This window comes from Rhinichthys klamathensis, unplaced genomic scaffold, assembly GCF_029890125.1.
Source record: "Rhinichthys klamathensis goyatoka isolate OS25496 unplaced genomic scaffold, OSU_Roscu_1.1 h1tg000191l_1, whole genome shotgun sequence".
Lineage (NCBI taxonomy): Eukaryota > Metazoa > Chordata > Actinopteri > Cypriniformes > Leuciscidae > Rhinichthys > Rhinichthys klamathensis.
The window spans coordinates 517,622-537,171 of NW_026606717.1; positions in this window are offsets into that span (position 1 = coordinate 517,622).

Sequence of the window (19,550 nt, forward strand, 5' to 3'; positions counted from 1 at the left end):
CATGATTTGTTTTGTGATTCTAGAAGATTCTAGATTCTAATTCAATAAAAATTATTGAGAGGGAATAAAATTTATTTCAGTTTACATCTTGATGTTTGTGTTTTAGCTTTATAATTCATTTAATTTTTATATAAATGATTTAAAATCATCCTGTGGCTGAGGCCCACATGTAGGAACTTGTTTAAATTATTACGAAACTCATTCCCGTCACCACCTGAAACCTATGCCTGAAACACAAGAAAGAAACGCGGGAAACGTCTTTCCCGAATGATGTCATCAGACCCTTCCCACGTTTCCTCTGTCAACTTGAAAAATCCGTGTCAAGTTCAGCTTCAACGACGATCAGTATTAATGTCTAGTTCTTGTTTAATTTATTGACTTAATAAAATTAGCATTTATGTCAAATAAAATATACACTAAAAGTTACAGCATAATTTAATTTCCTGCGTCACGTTAATCATAAATCTTTTCAATTTTGTTAAATATACTAAAAACATAGTATCCTAAACGTGAATCACCCATCACTCAAAATCTGAAAGCATATAATGCCCAAACAATACCTGCTCCCTTCTACATCTGTCAACCAACTTTCCAATGAATTTCAAAAAAGAAATTAGGAAAAAAAAAGAGTTAAAGGAGCACTTCACCCATTTCAACATTAATCTTTATTGAAAGTGGGTCATATATGTAGTCGAAATGTAAAAGAAATTTTGAATTTGGTGCCCTCTTGACCGAGAAAAGACAGAAAATAACTTTAGGGCGCATTTGTGTGTAAGACCACAACTCCCAGAATGCACCACGTTGCACAGCTCCGCAAGCCACTCCCACTAATCCAGAACAGCGCAAAGTCGCAAACATCAGAGAAATCACTTTTCCGTCTACTCTACGGGGCTAACGTTAGCTGCCAACAGAGTTAGAAATTCATTTCACACAAAATGTATAGTTAGTTGGCTGTGGCGAGCAGGACAAGGGACGTGAGAGCGGCGCGAGGCCGGTGGCGTGAGTGATAATGAACGACACCTGTGAGCCGCACTGGTCTCTCTCGCGTCTCTCACCGAGGAGCGGACGCATAAAACGAGGAGCGACAGGGCAGATCGAGAGAGGAACAGGCCTGATTTTATGGTGTGTTTTGTTTCTGTTGTGTGTGGCCAGCAGTGCGGGGCTGCTGGCTTATACTTTTGTTTTGTATTTGTTTATTTTACTATTAAAATGTTTAAATGTTCGCCGATTCCCGTCTCATTCTTCCCACAACAACGAACCCCGTTACATTGGCAAACTCATTAGCGAATTAGCAGCTACTCCTCGTTTGTATTTCTTTCTATATGGTGAATTATTGCATGATACCTGGAATCTGCATATGGGGTGCGACACTAGGATGGTTCACATCACAACACAAACGTCCGTGTGCACAAAACTCCATGTCCGTGTCTGCCTCTGACATTTCTTCTAGAAGGAATTGGCATTTTAGAGATTCTTTGCAGCAGACAGACTCTAGCTCGGTGTCCATAGGCGCACAGTTACAGCACGAGCACCACCAATTCGCTACAGCGCGAGCAAGCCCGGGCTTCTCGTCTGCGCCGGGCTGGTCTCCTGTGGCGGCCGCTGCCGCAGCCGACGCCGCCTCTTGTTCCTCCATCAGCCTCAGCTGCTCTTCACTATATTGTGGCTCGTATCAGTTTCGAGCAAAAGATTTTCAAAATCCTCGTCTTCCATATCGTGTGTCGTAAATTCAGGCATTATGGTAAATCTAACTCCTTGAGCGCTTGTTAGCTTAGCTTGCTGTCTTCCAAGCAAGATGGCGGATTAATAGTTTAGTTTCTTCAGGTTTAGTCCCACCCACTGATCTGTAATAGGCCGGTGGGGTGAGTGGGTCCCACGCCCTTGAATAATAATGAGCTAAAGGCTGTAGTTTTCTTGATATGCAATGAAATTTATCTTCCGTCCTATCGTGACGCAAAATGACGATATTTACGTCACGATAGGACGGAAGTAAAACACTTAATTCCTTTTTTCTCCCATCTCAGAAAAAAAACAAGCAAAATTCCACCATCATTATAATATATGACAGGGTTTCTAACAATACAAACCTTAATGCAAATGGGTGAAGTGACCCTTTAAATAGAGACTATATTCGAGCAATTACTGCTGGTATAAATAAATATTGATTTAGTGACTGCACTGAAATATAATATTATTCTAAATTTCGATGCGTTCATTTAAATTATTTTAAAAACTGAATATTCAGTAGGCCTATATTAAAATAAATACTCACAGAGTAGAGATAGACATGTCGTCTCTCCTCAAAACAAGAAGCGCGAGTGTATATTTTTCAAAAAGCTAAGCTTCCCGCCCTGGGGGCTGGCGCTTTCCGCCCAGATACCATTTGAAATTGATAACGCCGCGGCCGCCTATGAAAGTGCCAAGTGTGGTGCTCACTGGTAGTGATGGGCGTATCGATACGAAGTAACGATATATCGATACTGACGTCGAGAATCGAAAGTATCGATACTCAAATAAAAATATCGATACTATAGGTTTTTTTTTTTACCAGTGATTCACTGATTTTGTTCATTTGACAAGAAATCTAATGCGTAAAATATGCATTGAATTGGATGAATAACCTATGTTAGTGAATAATTGTGTAGTAGAACCACTTCCCTGCTTATCTGAACTGAACACGCGCCAATGCTGCAAGTCAGAACCAATCAATCACAGAGAGCGTTCACACACTGCCAACAATGCATTCCAACCACTAATTTATATATTGTCATTAGATAGATCAGTGATTCAAACGATGCTTAACAGAAGACAGAAAAATATATGTTTGAGCTATTTCATGTTGTGGCAAAAACAATTATTAAACAAACAAGCATCACAGCGTAAGGACATCAGGATTCCAATTGTATTTTAAAAGATTTATTCTTGCAAGAATTGTTCCCAGTCCAACCACAGTCCAGCTGCAGGCGGAGTGAGACCCAGAGCAGAGGTTCGCTAGCAGTCTTATACTGTTCTATCTCTTGTTTAGACAAGAGGAACAAAGGAACTTTACGACTATCCCGAAACCAGGGGGTCTTCTCACCTCTGAAGTCAAAGGTCACTTGCCCAACCACCTGCTGAGTGTCTCACACACACACCCTCTAGCTGTATTAACATAACAACATGAATCAGATCACAGATAAGGAACTAAAATCAATGAGAATATAATTATTTCCATTACAATTTCTCCCTTTTTTTATCATTCTCTTTGATTACTTAATATTTAAGTCATTACATCTTCGATTTAACCTTCCATTTCTGATTTTCGTATAACTGACCACTCTACTTGAATTTTGGAAAGAATATTTTGAAAGTAATAAAAAATTTAAAAGTAAAAATAAATGAAAATAAAAATAAATAAAAACTTGTATTGTCTGCATAATTTTGTTCATCCTTGGGATACCCTGTCATTTTCCAATTGAACAGACTCCTATTCACCCATGAATAACAACATTATCAGTATAACACTGTAAGTCCGACTAATTTGATCCAATGGCGGCATTCAAACTAGCGGTGAAGGTCTCACGCAGTGTTCCGTCTCTTCGAATGGCAAAGGGATTTTTAATTAAATACAATACATTATCTTATGTATTAACTCGTTTCATCTGACTCCATAAAATGAAAGTGTTTTTCAATGATATCTGTGCATCATCAAGTATACGTTATTGTTTGACTATTCCTTTTAACTCCAATGAAAATAAAGTCAAAGTCTGTTAGAATAATCAAATATAACAATTTATTATGTCAGGTAAATGTATTATAACAATTCCATAATCAATTGAAAGATAATCAATGCAAATCATCAAATGTTCTAGAACAAAGAGGAAAATCTTTTACCCGACATGAAATACATGAAATACATGAATGCTGAGTCTCGGCGACTCCGCATCCACGGGCTGATCTGAGATACAGAAAAAGCCACGAGCTATCGCTGCATTTTCCTTATATAGCCAGATGTAAAGCTTGAATTTAGTGGAAATTTACTGTGTTCACCCCCCCCCCCCCCCCCCCCCCCCCCAGAAGAACCATTTTGCTAAGAACAGTGGAAATTAGCATTCATGAATTTACACCTTTGGGAGTGCCTAGACCACATTCCTTTGTGTGCCAGTTATTCCTAAACTCTTAAAACCCTTATTTCCTTTTGTTTTACTTATTTGGAAATGAGACATATGTACCAGCCACCCTGAGACCTTTAAAATGATACTAAACACAATAATCATTCACATTAAACCATATATATACTCTTATGTGAGTTTTAGCTGTCACTGGGTGAGAGAACGAAATGCAGACGAGGTGAGACCTTTGTCTCCGGGGAAGAGGGGGGAAGCCAAATGTTAATTTGCCAAGGTCCTTTGTCTCAATAGACCATGTGGTCAGATATTTTCTCTTCAACAAGTTTTACGGTCTTACAGATTTCCCTCCTTGACCCCGTGGGTCAAATTCGAATGAAAACTTACGGGGTCACGCGGTAAGACGTTTGTTGTAATCCTTGAGATGTAACTCAAAATTGTCTTTGCAATGTCAGCATCTGTAGAAGCTCAGAGGGCTGTGTTCACCTGCAGAACACCTGGTCCCACCAGGTGTATGTAGCTTGAGTCCAGCAGGTGGATGAAGCGTTCAGGCTTTCTTCCTGTGATGTAGGCAAAGTTCATATAGTCAATCTGGACCTTTTGACTTGTTCAGTTGACGTGTCATTCCTTCACTGAGAAACTTCCGCTTCCCTGGCACCTTCCCCATGATGATAATCTGTCCCTTCTTGACCAATCCTGTCACCTCCCAACGGTGCGGCTGTCTGGACAGACCTCAGTGGATGAAGGTGTTCTCCTTGGCTTCTCACTGCCTTGTGTGAGACACCTGAAAAGCATCTTAAATGGCCGCTTCACGATTGAACACATATGAACTTGAACTCGCGAAGAAATGCATAGAAACGCATAATGCAACAAAACAGAATCATGTCATGTTCAATGTAAAATACCATGTTCTTGTCAGCAGGTGTGAATGGTACATCTGTCTCATGTTTCTCAAGGTCCTGAATGGTAAGGATGTCTCATATTAAATATCCAATTCTTAAATATATATATATATATTTTTAACACAGTCTCATCCCAAGACGTCATCTGTCTGACGCTTTTGACCATACGTCGACATCCGACGTTTTAGGGTACCCTTTAACGTCAGTTGGATGACGATCCTAGGGCGTCATCTAACTGACGCTTTACCTTTAGCGTCAGTTAGATGACGCGGGTAGGTTTAGGTCTGGGGTAGGGTTAGGATTAGATAGCGTCATCTAACTGACGTTAAAGGGTACCCTAAAACGTCGGATGTTGACGTATGGTCAAAAGCGTCAGACAGATGACGTCTTGGGATGAGACTGGGCTGATATTTTTGGTCTGAATTATACAAAGGAAATGCAGCAAGAGGTCAGTGTAATCAAAGCAATCAAATAAATTCTTTGCATCAAGAAGTCATGTAATCACAATAATAATATTTAAAATTGAAAAAAAAATATGAAGAATCACTGTTTGTTCAGGAATCTTCCAATGCAAGCCACTTATGCAAATCTAAAAAGTGACTTGGAACATGCTTAAATGTATTCAAGAATGGAGATTGTTCATTCCTTGCAACAAGTGTGAGATTGTGTGTTTGTGTGAGGGTGTGTGTGTGTGTGTGTGTGTGTGTGCGTCTGTGTGTAAGTGTGATAGTTTGTGTGAGAGAGAGTGTGTGTGTGTGTGTTGTTGGCTATGTCACAGTCAATGACAGGGTTGAATTGTAAATTCTGTAATTGTTTGAAGCGCTCACAATTCAGATCTATTTGTTATGATGTTTCTGTTATTAGTGGTTGTTGAGAAATCAGGGGCCCTCTGACCTTCCAACCACCCTAATAACAATCAGAAAGTTTAAACATTTTTAAATTTAATAGCAGGTCTGCCTCTGCTTTAGTTTTGTTTTTTGCATCATTGATTTGTGACTGTAGCCATTCATATGTATATTACAGTGTTTTCTCATGAGTTGGCAGAGTGTTGTGAATAGCATATGCTATGTGTGCCTCGGTCATCATGGGATCAGCTTTACCATCCTATGTGTGTGAAGCTATCTGGATCTGTTAGTGTGAAGATGCACAATAGATCTTTAGTGAAGTGACACTTTTGGACTCTATGTCATCTTTATCTTCTCATGATGTGTAGTGTTCAGTCTGAATAGACTTGATCTATTCCAGGTGATGATGCTGTGAGGGTGTAGTGATGGAGGAGTGTGTTCAGTGTTCATAGGAGATGGGTGGAATCTACTCTATAACAATTGTGTTGCAAATTTTAGTTCCAGTTCTAAACTGGGAGGCCATGCTAATTTAGTGATGTGCTATTGTGAGATGTAAATGGCCTTTGAAGTGTCTTTTCACCCATCTCCCGAGTCTCAGGTTATGTTCTAACAATCGTGAGGTCCGGCCGTCCTGGCATCCGTCCCCTGAGGAATTGCAGAAGTAAACCTGACAGAAACAAATGCAGAGAGAACCACAGTTAATTCTGATGTTTTCAACAGTTTCAAATTCAGACATGTGGAATTCTTTTGCTTGCTCCATTATCATGTACATTGCAATTTTAATTCCAGCTGTCACATGAAACCGAGTTTTCATTGACCAGGTCTGAATTATTGCTGTTGCTTCAGTGCAGTGTGCGACACCTTAAAGCTGCTCTTGCAGTCGAGCCTTCACAGTCTGCTGTGTCACAGCATTAGAGCTTTCATAACAGCCAGATCTGTGGGCATGAATTAGTTCATGGTGTCGTCACACGTTTGGTTAGTGCAGGTCTCTAGTTACCTGCAAAAGGCTGTGGTCTGTCTGATGTTTAGTTCACACCCTCCTTCTAAATTTGCTTCCTTGATCAGTTGGCTATTACCTGTGCCACACTTCTGGGAGTGTTTTTTAAAGGCAAAAAATTAAAACACACCTCCGCCCTTTTGGCACTGGGTAGCAGGTCAACGAAATCGAACTGTAAGGATTAATGTCACACTTCTCCAATTAATGCCTGCTTGGCGATTACAATATAATGTATATTAGAATTTAAGAATATAAATGAAATTATATTGTTTCTGGTCTCTGACGAGTCTCTGCTCGTTCTCGTGTCAACACATTTGAATATGAAAAGGCTTTCTGGCTAGATTTCGAATACCTTTTCTTCTCATTTAGTCTTTTTAAAAGGCCATTCTAACGTTTGATTATTCTTTTGAACTCTTAATTTTAGTTTTATTCGTTTAGATCAGGGAATCTATATCGCTCAGCAGTCCTTCTCCCAAGGCCGCACGGCACACTCCCGTCAGTTCCAATAACCAATTCAGAGGTAATTTGACTAAATATCTGGGATCTGCCGTATTCACACGTGCAATCAGAGATATCTTTCCAAGTCCCCTTGAATGCCTCCTCTAGAAATTAAATCAATGTGTCACTTTAGTAGGGACGATTGACCACCAAGAAAGAGGACAGTTTATCAACTTAACTTCCCTTAAAATGGCTTCAGGCCAAGCCCGTGGTCTTTAAACCACGCACGTTTATCCAAAGCGATCACTGACCTAAAACAGTGGATATGGACACACCCAACCCTAGGTTGATTAACCAGCGTTTGCTGATTCTAGTCGGAAATAACTTGTCCCCTCATTCAAGTACACTTAAAATGGAATCGGATATTAGTCGTCGCTAATCTGACGCGAAAGATGTGGAAATATACGAATCCAATAATCTATGGAAAAAACAGTCTTTCAGAGTCATTCAGAATTAATTCAAACATAACCATTTACAAATTTGGTATGCGAAACAGCTCCCATAGAGTGGAGAGGTAAAGTCTACGCGTTCTCTAAAGCTTTGAATATGAAAAGGTTTTTTGTTTCAGGATTAATGAGATGCGCGTTCGTGGTTTCTGACTTTCAAATTCATTGTGAATCACATTATAACCACATTCAGCATAGAGACACACGCGTTTAATTCAGTTCACACAGGATACATGGCCTAGAATACAACATCAACAGCCTTTACCTAAGTGTTCCAAATACACAAACAGTAAAGCAATCCTGTGTTTAAAGAATAAACTTACAATTAGCCTATGTGCACATATAGTGGCACAAACAACTATAAAGTGTGTTCTATGAGTGCATTACAATGTTTAAAGCACAACTCTGCCTTTTAATCCCATCTGTGTTAAAGTGGAAGCTTTCAAATGCAATATAGAGTTTGTCAAGATTAGTTTAGGTTTAGTATCATTCAATGTGGCTTTTGTGCCCACCGTTGGGCCGGTCACACAAAGGGTTAGCTGCTAAGCATTTCTGAATGCAGCATGGCTTTAGCATTTAGCATTAGCTTAGTTTTTTAAGTAGCATGGGCAATACCGTACTAGCATTTAGCTTAGTCTCCTTTTGGAAGCAGCATGGACAATAACATTTAGCTTAGCCTTGAGATCCGATTTTAGCCTGTAAATCATATCATCCTGTTTTTCCAAATTTAGCTTTTTATAAACAATGCATCGATCTGCCTTTTTATTTCTAAAATCACGTGTTCTCCGATTTCTCCGTTTACAAACTTAGATTTTTCTTTCTGTTGTTTTCCGATTCTCTTCACGTGTTGCTAGTTCGTTTCAACAAAGCCAATCCCACAATGGCGACAAACATGCGGCTGATTTGAAAACTTTTAGGGTTTGTTTTACAGCTCCTCATCAAGTAACGTTACACGAAAAACATTTGGAAGATGTTATTCGGATTTTAGGTTTCATTTTTTGTTGCTAAGGCAAACAAGGATATCTTTAATCTATTAACAAGGGTTTTCATTCTTCATCTGCGCTGCCGCTTATCACGTCCTCACGAATTTCAGTTCCGGACTAAACAAAGGGCTTTCCTACCCATAACAATGCAAACAACATTTTCTCAACACTTCTCAAAAGGGAAGAAAAAAATTTACTTACTGCAGCGGCAGAAGAAAGAGAAGATGTTCAAACCTCGTGTTGATTTTAAAATCCCCATACTTTGCTGGAAAGGACGTTGCTCGCGAAATCCTGTTGCGATCACGTCGCGGGGGTCACCAATTTGTAAGTCCGACTAATTTGATCCAATGGCGGCATTCAAACTAGCGGTGAAGATCTCACGCAGTGTTCCGTCTCTTCCAATGGCAAAGGGATTTTTAATTAAATACAATACATTATCTTATGTATTAACTCGTTTCATCTGACTCCATAAAATGAAAGTGTTTTTCAATGATATCTGTGCATCATCAAGTATACGTTATTGTTTGACTATTCCTTTTAACTCCAATGAAAATAAAGTCAAAGTCTGTTAGAATAATCAAATATAACAATTTATTATGTCAGGTAAATGTATTATAACAATTCCATAATCAATTGAAAGATAATCAATGCAAATCATCAAATGTTCTAGAACAAAGAGGAAAATCTTTTTCCCGACATGAAATACATGAATGCTGAGTCTCGGCGACTCCGCATCCACGGGCTGATCTGAGATACAGAAAAAGCCACGAGCTCTCGCTGCATCTTCCTTATATAGCCAGATGTAAAGCTTGAATTTAGTGGAAATTTACTGTGTTCACCCCCCCCCCCCCCCCCCCCCCCCCCCAGACTCACTGGGGGTAGAAGAACCATTTTGCTAAGAACAGTGGAAATTAGCATTCATGAATTTACACCTTTGGGAGTGCCTACACCACATTCCTTTGTGTGCCAGTTATTCCTAAACTCTTAAAACCCTTATTTTCTTTTGTTTTACTTATTTGGAAATGAGACATATGTACCAGCCACCCTGAGACCTTTAAAATGATACTAAACACAATAATCATTCACATTAAACCATATATATACTCTTATGTGAGTTTTAGCTGTCACTGGGTGAGAGAACGAAATGCAGACGAGGTGAGACCTTTGTCTCCGGGGAAGAGGGGGGAAGCCAAATGTTAATTTGCCAAGGTCCTTTGTCTCAATAGACCATGTGGTCAGATATTTTCTCTTCAACAAGTTTTACGGTCTTACAACACATTAACATGAATCCACGCCCATCTCCATATATCACCTCGATATCCATATTTTGTTAACTTTTAGTTCAATCAGGCGATGGTTTTACTTAGTAAGCTCTATTTAATAAAATCTTTAAGTTTTATAATTTTATCCATTCATCTAACCAATGTAGTTGTTCAAAATTAACCCTAATATTTCCATTACAGAACGTCATTTTAGCTTATTACCATACTTCACCACAATTAATAGATTTTCTACTTTTCCTGAAAAACATTTGCACCAATCAACATCATTAGATCTATATCAATATCTAGTTTGATTCAATCAAATAAAATCATCAAAATCATCACAAAAACAGAAACATTAGTTGGTCCGCATCTTCCTCCAGGTGTGTTGATCATCTCGTTCGCCCCACAGACATTCCATCTTCACCATTTTGACACTTTGCGCGCCGTAGCAATGGTCTTTCCCTCGTTGGTGAGGGAGGCTGTTACTAGCACAAGCCTTTGATCTCTCACATTATGCTCTATGGGATGGTTTGAGGTTTGTCGGTGTCGTCTAAGGTGAGAGGCCTGGACCCAGGTGTCACACTGTCTGATCCTTACATTTTCTGATCCTTACAAGATCACGACCGCACCCCGCTGGAATGAACCATTTACTGTCTGCTGTCACCTGCGAATGGAGACCTTAAGTGCAGGGCCAGCCCTGACCAATTTGCTGCCCTAGGCAAGATTTTACCTGGTGCCCCATGCATTACAGCCCATTTCACCCCATCAATGTGTTGGTGATTATTTAGTCATATATATATATATATATAGCAAGAGCATTATCTAGCATTCAAGTCAAGTCCCCTTTATTTTTATATAGCGCTTTTTAGCCTACAATACAGCTTATATCAAGGCAGCTTTACAGTGATAACAGGAAAATAATACAACAAAGTTTGCTTCTCCTTTACAGCAGATCTAGAAGAAAATAGTGTCATAATCAAGCTTAAGTATGTTCAGTGATGGTTTATTTTGTTGTAAAAAAATATTAATTTATTTAATTTATATATAGCCGCTCTGGATAAAACAGTGATGTCATCGTCCAAATGTCATTCATGCACAAACTATTCATTGAGCACTAGCAAAAGTGTTTGTTTGGGAGTTGATGGCAGCAATCTTCCACTAAATTATGGCACGTTTCATGTTTTCAACATGAATGAAACTGCGAAATGTCTTCTTTAATGTGAATTTTACATAAAACATTGGTACTTTTAATAAACCTGTATATCCTATAAATAGCCTATCGTTAATAATTTGGGCAAATAAATAAAAAAAATGCCATATATCCCCCTAAAAACTGCCCAACTGTATAGTAAAACATTAAATAATAAAAGTGATAGTAAATGCGTCTAAAAAAGACTGACATGATTGTTACAAATCGCATTGTGTGGGGGCTCTGAAGAACTCAGAACTACTGTTAGCATAAAGTTATGTTAAAAATAACTGCCATTAAATTATAGTATCTTACTACTATGCAATTAGATAAACTGTTCATTCATTATATCACTTTACCTCTGTCTTTATCCCCTTGTATCCTCTTCTCTTCTTTTTGGCACTGTATCTATCGCAGACTATAATGCTAATTTAAATGTGTCATGAAAATTTGGCCATCCGTCACAATGAGGTAACTTTCACCGTGTCTAGACCTGGCGCGAGCTGCCAGGCCCGTTTCTACGGGAGTGCTTGAGTGTGTTAAGCGCCCTCAAACGAAAGCAATGCTGTCTACATTGGATGCGGCGAGGGGCGACGCTACACAACAAATGACCAACAGTAAACTGATCGCGCACGCTCTGTTTCTGACGCACTTTAAGCATTCGCTGGGCGGGGGAAGATTGATGCGCCGGACCGGAGTCTGGGGACTTAGTTAAGTTTTTGTGGAGTTGTTTTGCTTTATTTTGTAGTATTTCGAATTAATGGTTTTAAAATAGTATTAGTAAAAAAAAAATATTTTAAAAAATCACTCGTTCACTCATTTTGGCGCCCCTATTAAGTGGTGGCGCCCCTAGCATTTGCCTATGCCGCCTATGCCACGGGCCGGCCCTGGTTAAGTGATTTTGTTAGTGACCGCTTGTCTTGCCGGGCGTCCCTTTTTGGTGTGACCTGTGGAATTTTCAACCTGAAACATATCACCGGATAATTTCTTGCTCATTGAATAGCACTTAGGGTCCTTTTTGTCCCCTGAAAAACACTCAACCCACTTTGCTTATGCTAACAAGTGTAGGGTCTGGACCCATCAGACACACACTAATTATTCATTATATACAAAGGTTTATGAAACTCCAAAACTAACATCCCAAATGAAACGAACACAAGGGCAGAAACAAAGTGTCATGTTACAGGGCTGATAAGGAGGTTTTTACTACCACATTCCTTTGGCCACATGCACAAGAGACAATGGGAAGACAGAAACCCTCTTTTAAACAGTTAAAACAGACATTTCTGCATTAATCATAGACTAACTGATCTATAAATGAACATGCATCATAGCATTGTGTACATGATTTACTGTCTTGTGTACGATTATGTATATACTATGGTATGTATTTTATTATACAACCAGCTAACGGTCAATGTAACCTCACCTGTATCATGCCTCCTACCTAATTAATCCTCATTTAATGACTCACACATCACCTTCTCTTAGAATGCAATGTGGATTTGTTATATCTATTTGAGCATGAATGAACAGTCTAAGCACGCTGGAGACAAAGACCATAAATCAACTAAGAGCCACTTTCCCTCTCAGACATGTCACCTTTCTTATTGGTCAGTCAACCCTTAGGGGTTGGATCTATCTCAGGCCTTATTAGAGACAGTCCACATGTGACCTCTCTCTCTTAGTTTTCTCATTCGGATGCAACACACTGCTGCTGATACTGGGGAACCCCTCCCCCTCCACGGGGGCCAAGGGCCCAGCAGGCCATGCTTTCATGCTCTCAAAAGGGAGTCAGACTGCCTTTTCTTCAATCCAGAAAACTGCTAGCCCTGGACTCACATTCAGGATGGAGAGAGAAGACTCTCTCAACCAACAACGATGGAACCACCAACAACTCTTCCGACTTCCTCCCTTCTCCTGTGTGCTCAACGTGGCCTCAGCAGGGCCTTGACCAAACCTCATGTGCTCATGGAGAAAGATAACTTTCAAACAACTTCCACTTGCCACTGCCGGAACCCTCAACAACTTCAATTTTCCACAACTTCAAGAATTGTTCCCACTACAAATGCAAGTATTCAATTCAATGAAATGTGAAAATGAAATGCTGTTGGTTCTTCTCATAGTTAGATGGATCTTCTCCATCGTTACATCATTCCATCTCTCACTCCTTTTTCCTACACATGTATTTATGTATTTGTGTATGTTTGTTTAGTTTATTCATGTTTATGATTTAGTTAATAAAACTTGTGCACTTTATGTATTTGGTTCTGATTCACTGCTTGCAAACAACGTCTCTTTTACGATCTTGATCTTGCTACAGCCTCAAAGCGCTGTACATGCTAAGAAATAATTATTCTTCTGTGGCGGTGGAAGATACCCTTTTCTTAGAATAAATTAATAATCAAAAGAGTTCGTTGGACGAACTGATTAATTGATTGTAATATTAATTTAGCCATGTCAAGATAATTCAATTAACTGACCCAAATATTCATAATTAATCATAACAAGTTATTATTGATTATTCATATTTCCCAGAGCTAAATTCCTTACACAAGACAATATTTATACTTTGGAACATAATCAGTTCTCTTCGATTCAATCCATCCTGACATCCTGCAAAAGGAAAATTTTAAGTGTGGGGTGGACAGGGCAAGCTTGCTTGCTCTCTGTCTTCCCCCATTATGCGCTGCGCAGGTGCCACCATAATAACCCTAGGCCAGGAAAGTTAGCCAAATTCATCCATAGCCATTATTTTATTGATCACATTCCCTGTATTAAAATCTGCATGCTCTGTAAAGAAAAACAAATTTCGGGGTTAAGTATACATAGTTTCGCGGCCTGCTTCTGCCCTGGCGCTTCCCGTCGAAACAGTCCTGCAAATTTGTTATGGAGAAGAATGGCTTCTTGCCGTGCTTTTACCCAGTCAAGCTCAGTGTCTTCTCAACATATCAGTCCTGCAATTTTGTTATGGAGAAGAATGGCTTCTTGCCGTGCTTTTACCCAGTCAAGCTCAGTGTCTTCTCAACATATGTTGGCCATATTTGGCAAATGTTACCATCCCCCTTTTGATGCATGAATCCACTCTTGCATCAATTTAACACAATGGTGCCCTCTCATCAGAGCATTTGAAGGCCAACAGCCCTCAGTCTTACAGTGTATCCTGCCCTCCAGGCCCGTTGCTTGGTCTCTTAATTTTCAAAGTCATCAATTGTTTCTGTCAGGTAAGGTCGCGCTGTACAGACTTGGTCCATGTCAGTCAATCATTTTCCCCCTTTGTTTACAATAATCATAAATGTTAAGGGCTCTCTTGATAATTCGATATCTGAGCCAATGTGTCACTTTGTTCTTGCCATAAAATCTATAACCTTTTCGTTTATCTCAACCCATGACTGTCGTTCATTTACAACTTCACAATTCCAACTTCCATCAGTACTTAAACTGATCCAGAAAGTAATTCAAATCTACTGTGCATCATAAATGACCAAACAAAGCTTGATGATCAGATTGACTCAGAATTATCAACCTCTCTTGAAGTTGTCATTCGCCTTAACTCATCAGTGATGATAAAACACTCTTTCCAGAGGTTAATGACACACACTATCCAGACAGAGTAACTGTCCACACTCACCAAGACATAAAGTGCAGTCATCATCAAACACACACACATCTATGAACTGCTCGTATTTCTTATTAATATCTTTTCTCTAAAAAGATTTACATTTTAAATTATATTTTAAACCTTACTTTTTCCTCTAGCTTTTATCTAGTTTTTTTTTTTTAAATGGCCCCTTAACCAGTTTCAAAACATGTCTGTTCATTATTCATTTGATTTTAGAAAAGCTGTGTTGGTTTGATTCATTATCATTACTGTGCTTCAGCTTGCTTTGGCTGACTGATAACTGAAAGATAGACAGAGTTACCATCCCTTCCTCCACTCAAGCAGTCTCTCTCACTTTAAACACACACAAAAAAATCTTTTCAACAGCCTCCTAAGACTGTAATTTAGACAGAATGTAAATTAAACACTAACCTTTGACCATTGTTACTCAGACTTTTAGTCACCACCATGTCCATTGTCATGCCCGATACGCTGACATCTCTGCATTTTCCTTGCCCTTCAGGCAACTAACATATCAACAGCTGTGGTCTGTATGTTAATGGAGTTGAGACACCCCATTGTCTGATAAGGTTCTCTGTGTCCTCACCCAAACCCATTCTACAATTGCTCAGGATGTGATCATCCCAAATGGTGAAGAAACAATATAACTTCACTTCCTTCATCTCTATGATAATTAAGCCATTTTGGGGATGAGCTAATTCTAAAATATATTCGGGAGTGGACTCTGGGTCGAGGCAGACTACAATTTCTTATAGGCCCCTCTCTGATGCTCTTGGCCCAAAGTAGCATCCCATCCACTCCCTTCTCACAGATAACACCTCTCTGAGTTAGTTATCACAACCGTCTATTCGGTGTACATCTACATCTGTAGCCGGAGCCATCGGCCCTGAATGGTGGAGACTAAAATGAGACAAAGAAGTTACTGGTCCTAAAATAAGCTAATCAAAAAATGTCACTTCTATCATACAAGGTCTGCATTATTTTAAAGATTTCTACAACATTTAAATACAACTTGTCCTCTGAATGGCAATGATTTCTTTTAACATCTCCATGTCTATGATTTTCAACTGAAACACTGTGCTTTACTATCAATAGCTTATTATCACTTATGACACAGGCTCAGATAACAGCTTTTAGCTGACATTGAATGAGAGAGACTTTAAGGACTTGGCACCTTTGCACTTTCATAAACTTCTAACTTTAGACTTCATCCGTCATCTTTTAACTCTAGCCCAGCTTAAGGCATGTTTTCCATGAATTACATGTATTTTCAATACAATCACAATTTTATATTTGTCTTTTGCCCATGCAGGGAATTTAGACATTACAAATTTCAACTCAGATAGAGTATCTGTCGTACTGGCAGTTTCAGCACAGCAAACACCAGATTCAGATAAGCAAATTGTTTTAGCCAAATCACAAGCTTATCTTCTAAAATCTAAAAACACTAACAAGCTTTTGTTTAATCAAATGGCATTTACATTTAGCAACTGTTAATCCTGTAACACTGCTTTTGCTTAGCTTATTTAAAGGAGCTGTATGTAAGACATTTATTTCAATTAATCATAAAATGGCCCTGATATGTCACTAGACATTAAGAAATCATGTACATTTCAAATACTTATATCACTGACAACAGTAGTCCGGCCAGGATATTGTCATTTAAAAAGTGCAGTTGCAGCCCTCAACTGATGTTGATGTTGTCATGTTGCGTTTTGGTCTGATGCTCCACCCTCCACCTATCTACCAATCACGAAGTCAGTAGTGTTGCGGCATCCGGGTTGCCAGCTCTGCTCTAGTTACCACTTCTTGTAGCAGCCTACGCTCCTGCTGGATCCTGCAGCCTATCTGGCAACCTCGAGTCAGGGAGGAGGGGGAGGGGATACACCGCTCTACAGTCATTTGAAAGTGATTGCAGTACCAGTTTTGGCCACAATCTTACATACAGCTCCTTTAATCATTATGAAAATAATGTTTCAAATTTCATCTAATTTCATTCTTGTCAGGTTCTCAATTACCATAGTTTAATATCTGACTTCCATGTTTTCTTTTCTAGGAGTTTACCAATCTGCAATTAGCAATACTTTTAAAAGTATATTGCAACTCATTTCTTATCTGTAATTTTCCACTAACCCCAGTGAAACCAGATCTATCAGGTTTTAGAAATACAATGTCCCTCAACCCCCCTTCCTGGGCGTTTTACTGTCCTCACCCCTGTGAAGTCAAAACAATACATAATACAGTGATCCTTCTGACCCCCCTGGGCTTCACTGTTTTCAATCTTATGACATTATTTTATCTCCTGTCCTTTCTTAAATTAAACCTTTAATTTCATCATATTAACATCTATCTGCTTTCTAACCCATATTAACACATAATTTTCTTCAAATTTGTATCATAAATCCCTGTCACCTTACCACATTTTTAAACCCCTTCTCAGTTGCCATCCACAGCTACATGTTAAATGGCCCTGCTGACCACAATCAAAACACTCTCTGTCGTCTTGTTTGTTCCTGTGCCAGCCTCAACTACACCACCACAGACCCTGCCCAATGTTTGGTCACTTTGAGCTTCCAAACGACTCCAACTCACACCTTCGGTGCACACCCCCGAAGCAGTGTGTCCCAATCAGGAATGTGAACAGAGCTGATAAGCAGTTCTCTGCCTTCCTTTGACCATCCACCAGTGGCTGATTCAATCACAATATCCAAATCATAATTCTCATCATTACCATTATCATTGGCAGCACATTAATTTTCATAAACTGCACGGAAAATCATTCAACATATTCTAAGCGGGTTTCACAGTCTTTTGATTAATCGTTGGTCACACTTGTCCAGGGAAATTATCCCCGACCCATAATTTCCTTTATAAAACTGACAATATCTTTTTCCTTCAATGACTTAATATCAACATCATATCCGACATTGTACATTATTGATTTCCAGAATCTTTAGACATAGCTGTCTTTATCATCAACACTAATTACAGAACAAGTACATATCTAACATCTGGAAGCCGGGCTAAATAAGCAAGCACTGTTGCTGTACTCCCAGCATAGCTGGACCCTCAGTCACTCCTCAGTTATTAGATACAGACATCATCTACAATCATAAATACCAGGATATATGCATTCGTTTTTTATAAAACTATAATTTTCCAATTCCTTTTATAATAAACGAAGGTTGATGGTTAATCCATCTTTTCACTACCCCCTTTATAGACCCGTTGGGTTCAAAATGTTATCAAACTAAAACTAAACATCATCTGCAAATTTCTTTAAAGTGAGAGCTTCAGAGCAGAGCTGCTTACAGCATTTGCTCTCTTCTGTCTCACTATTTGTGTCATGACTGTTCAGTTACTATTCATACAGTATAAAGAAATTTAGCATGTCATCAATTTCATTAACACTGGTTTGAAATCTATTTCTTCTATCAAATGGTAATCTGCAGATTCAACTTAACATTATCATTATTCCTCAGTCCCACTTATCTTTACCGTTTCACAGAAACCACAGGATTATATTCCTCATATCTTAGTCCCTAAATTACACAGACAGCTATCACAGCCGCTTGCACCTTCAACTATAAAAATATGGCAATCTATTCTTCAATACCCTTGTTTCCATAACATTGCTACAATAAAGCACATTCACATCATTATTTCAATCATTATTTTATCACTAAAATATAGAATTTTCCCCATTCTGCTTGATAAAACTTTTCATACTATTTCAACTTATTTTGACTTAACAGGCGTTCATAAATGACTCCATGAATTCTATCTTTCCCTACATGCCAGTTCCTTCTGCATCTGTTCTCTTTTATCTGCTTCTTCAATTCAACAATTCCCTGTTAAATTCTATCAGGAAAACCCCACATTTTCCTACTATCTTTCCCTACATGCCAGTTCCTTCTGCATTTACTTTCATTCTCTTTTATCTGCTTCTTCAAGCCAGCAATTCAGTTTTTACACACATGTAAAACGCAGCCACAAACAATCCTTTTGTTTCTCACTGCCCTGTTCAACTGATTCCTTTACCACCTTTAATCTTCTAACACTCAGTGTCCCCTCATCGGGAAAATCATGATATTTTAGCAACTTTTCTATGTCCAGCATGCATTTACGTTCAATTTCACACTTTCATTCTCCACTCCACTAAACCAAGTTTCCCTTTCGTCTGGGAACTCCTACGTCTCGTCGGAGGAGTTTCCAACGAATTGGGATCACGCTAGGGAGACCAATTGCCTTTGAGTGAATAAAAACGAGCCAATAAATATTGGCATGCGAGATTTGCAATCCGTGTCCCACCTACCAATGCGGGTATAAAACGGAAGCAAACGCACACACCTTTGCTTTTAGCTTCGGAGCCGAACTTAGTGTCCTCTGAGTGATGAGCTACAAAGATTGGTTTGATATCTTCACGCTCAACGAGTCTGCTGTTTCAGAAAGAACCTCTCTGTGTTGGTGTGACGGCGCTTCAGTGATCCTCGCGATCTCCCGGTGTCAGCTGTTGCTTCACGCGATCTGCCTTGTTTTCAAATCTGCCTTGATCTGCCGCGCTTCACGCGATCTGCCTTGTTTTCTGCCTGGTATTCGGTTGAGTGCGCGCAGCGGGCTTGCAGTTTCCCCGCTGTGTTGCAGCGTTGGTCCCTGTGTGTCTCGACACAATAAAGAGAGCGTTTCTTTTCTAAAAG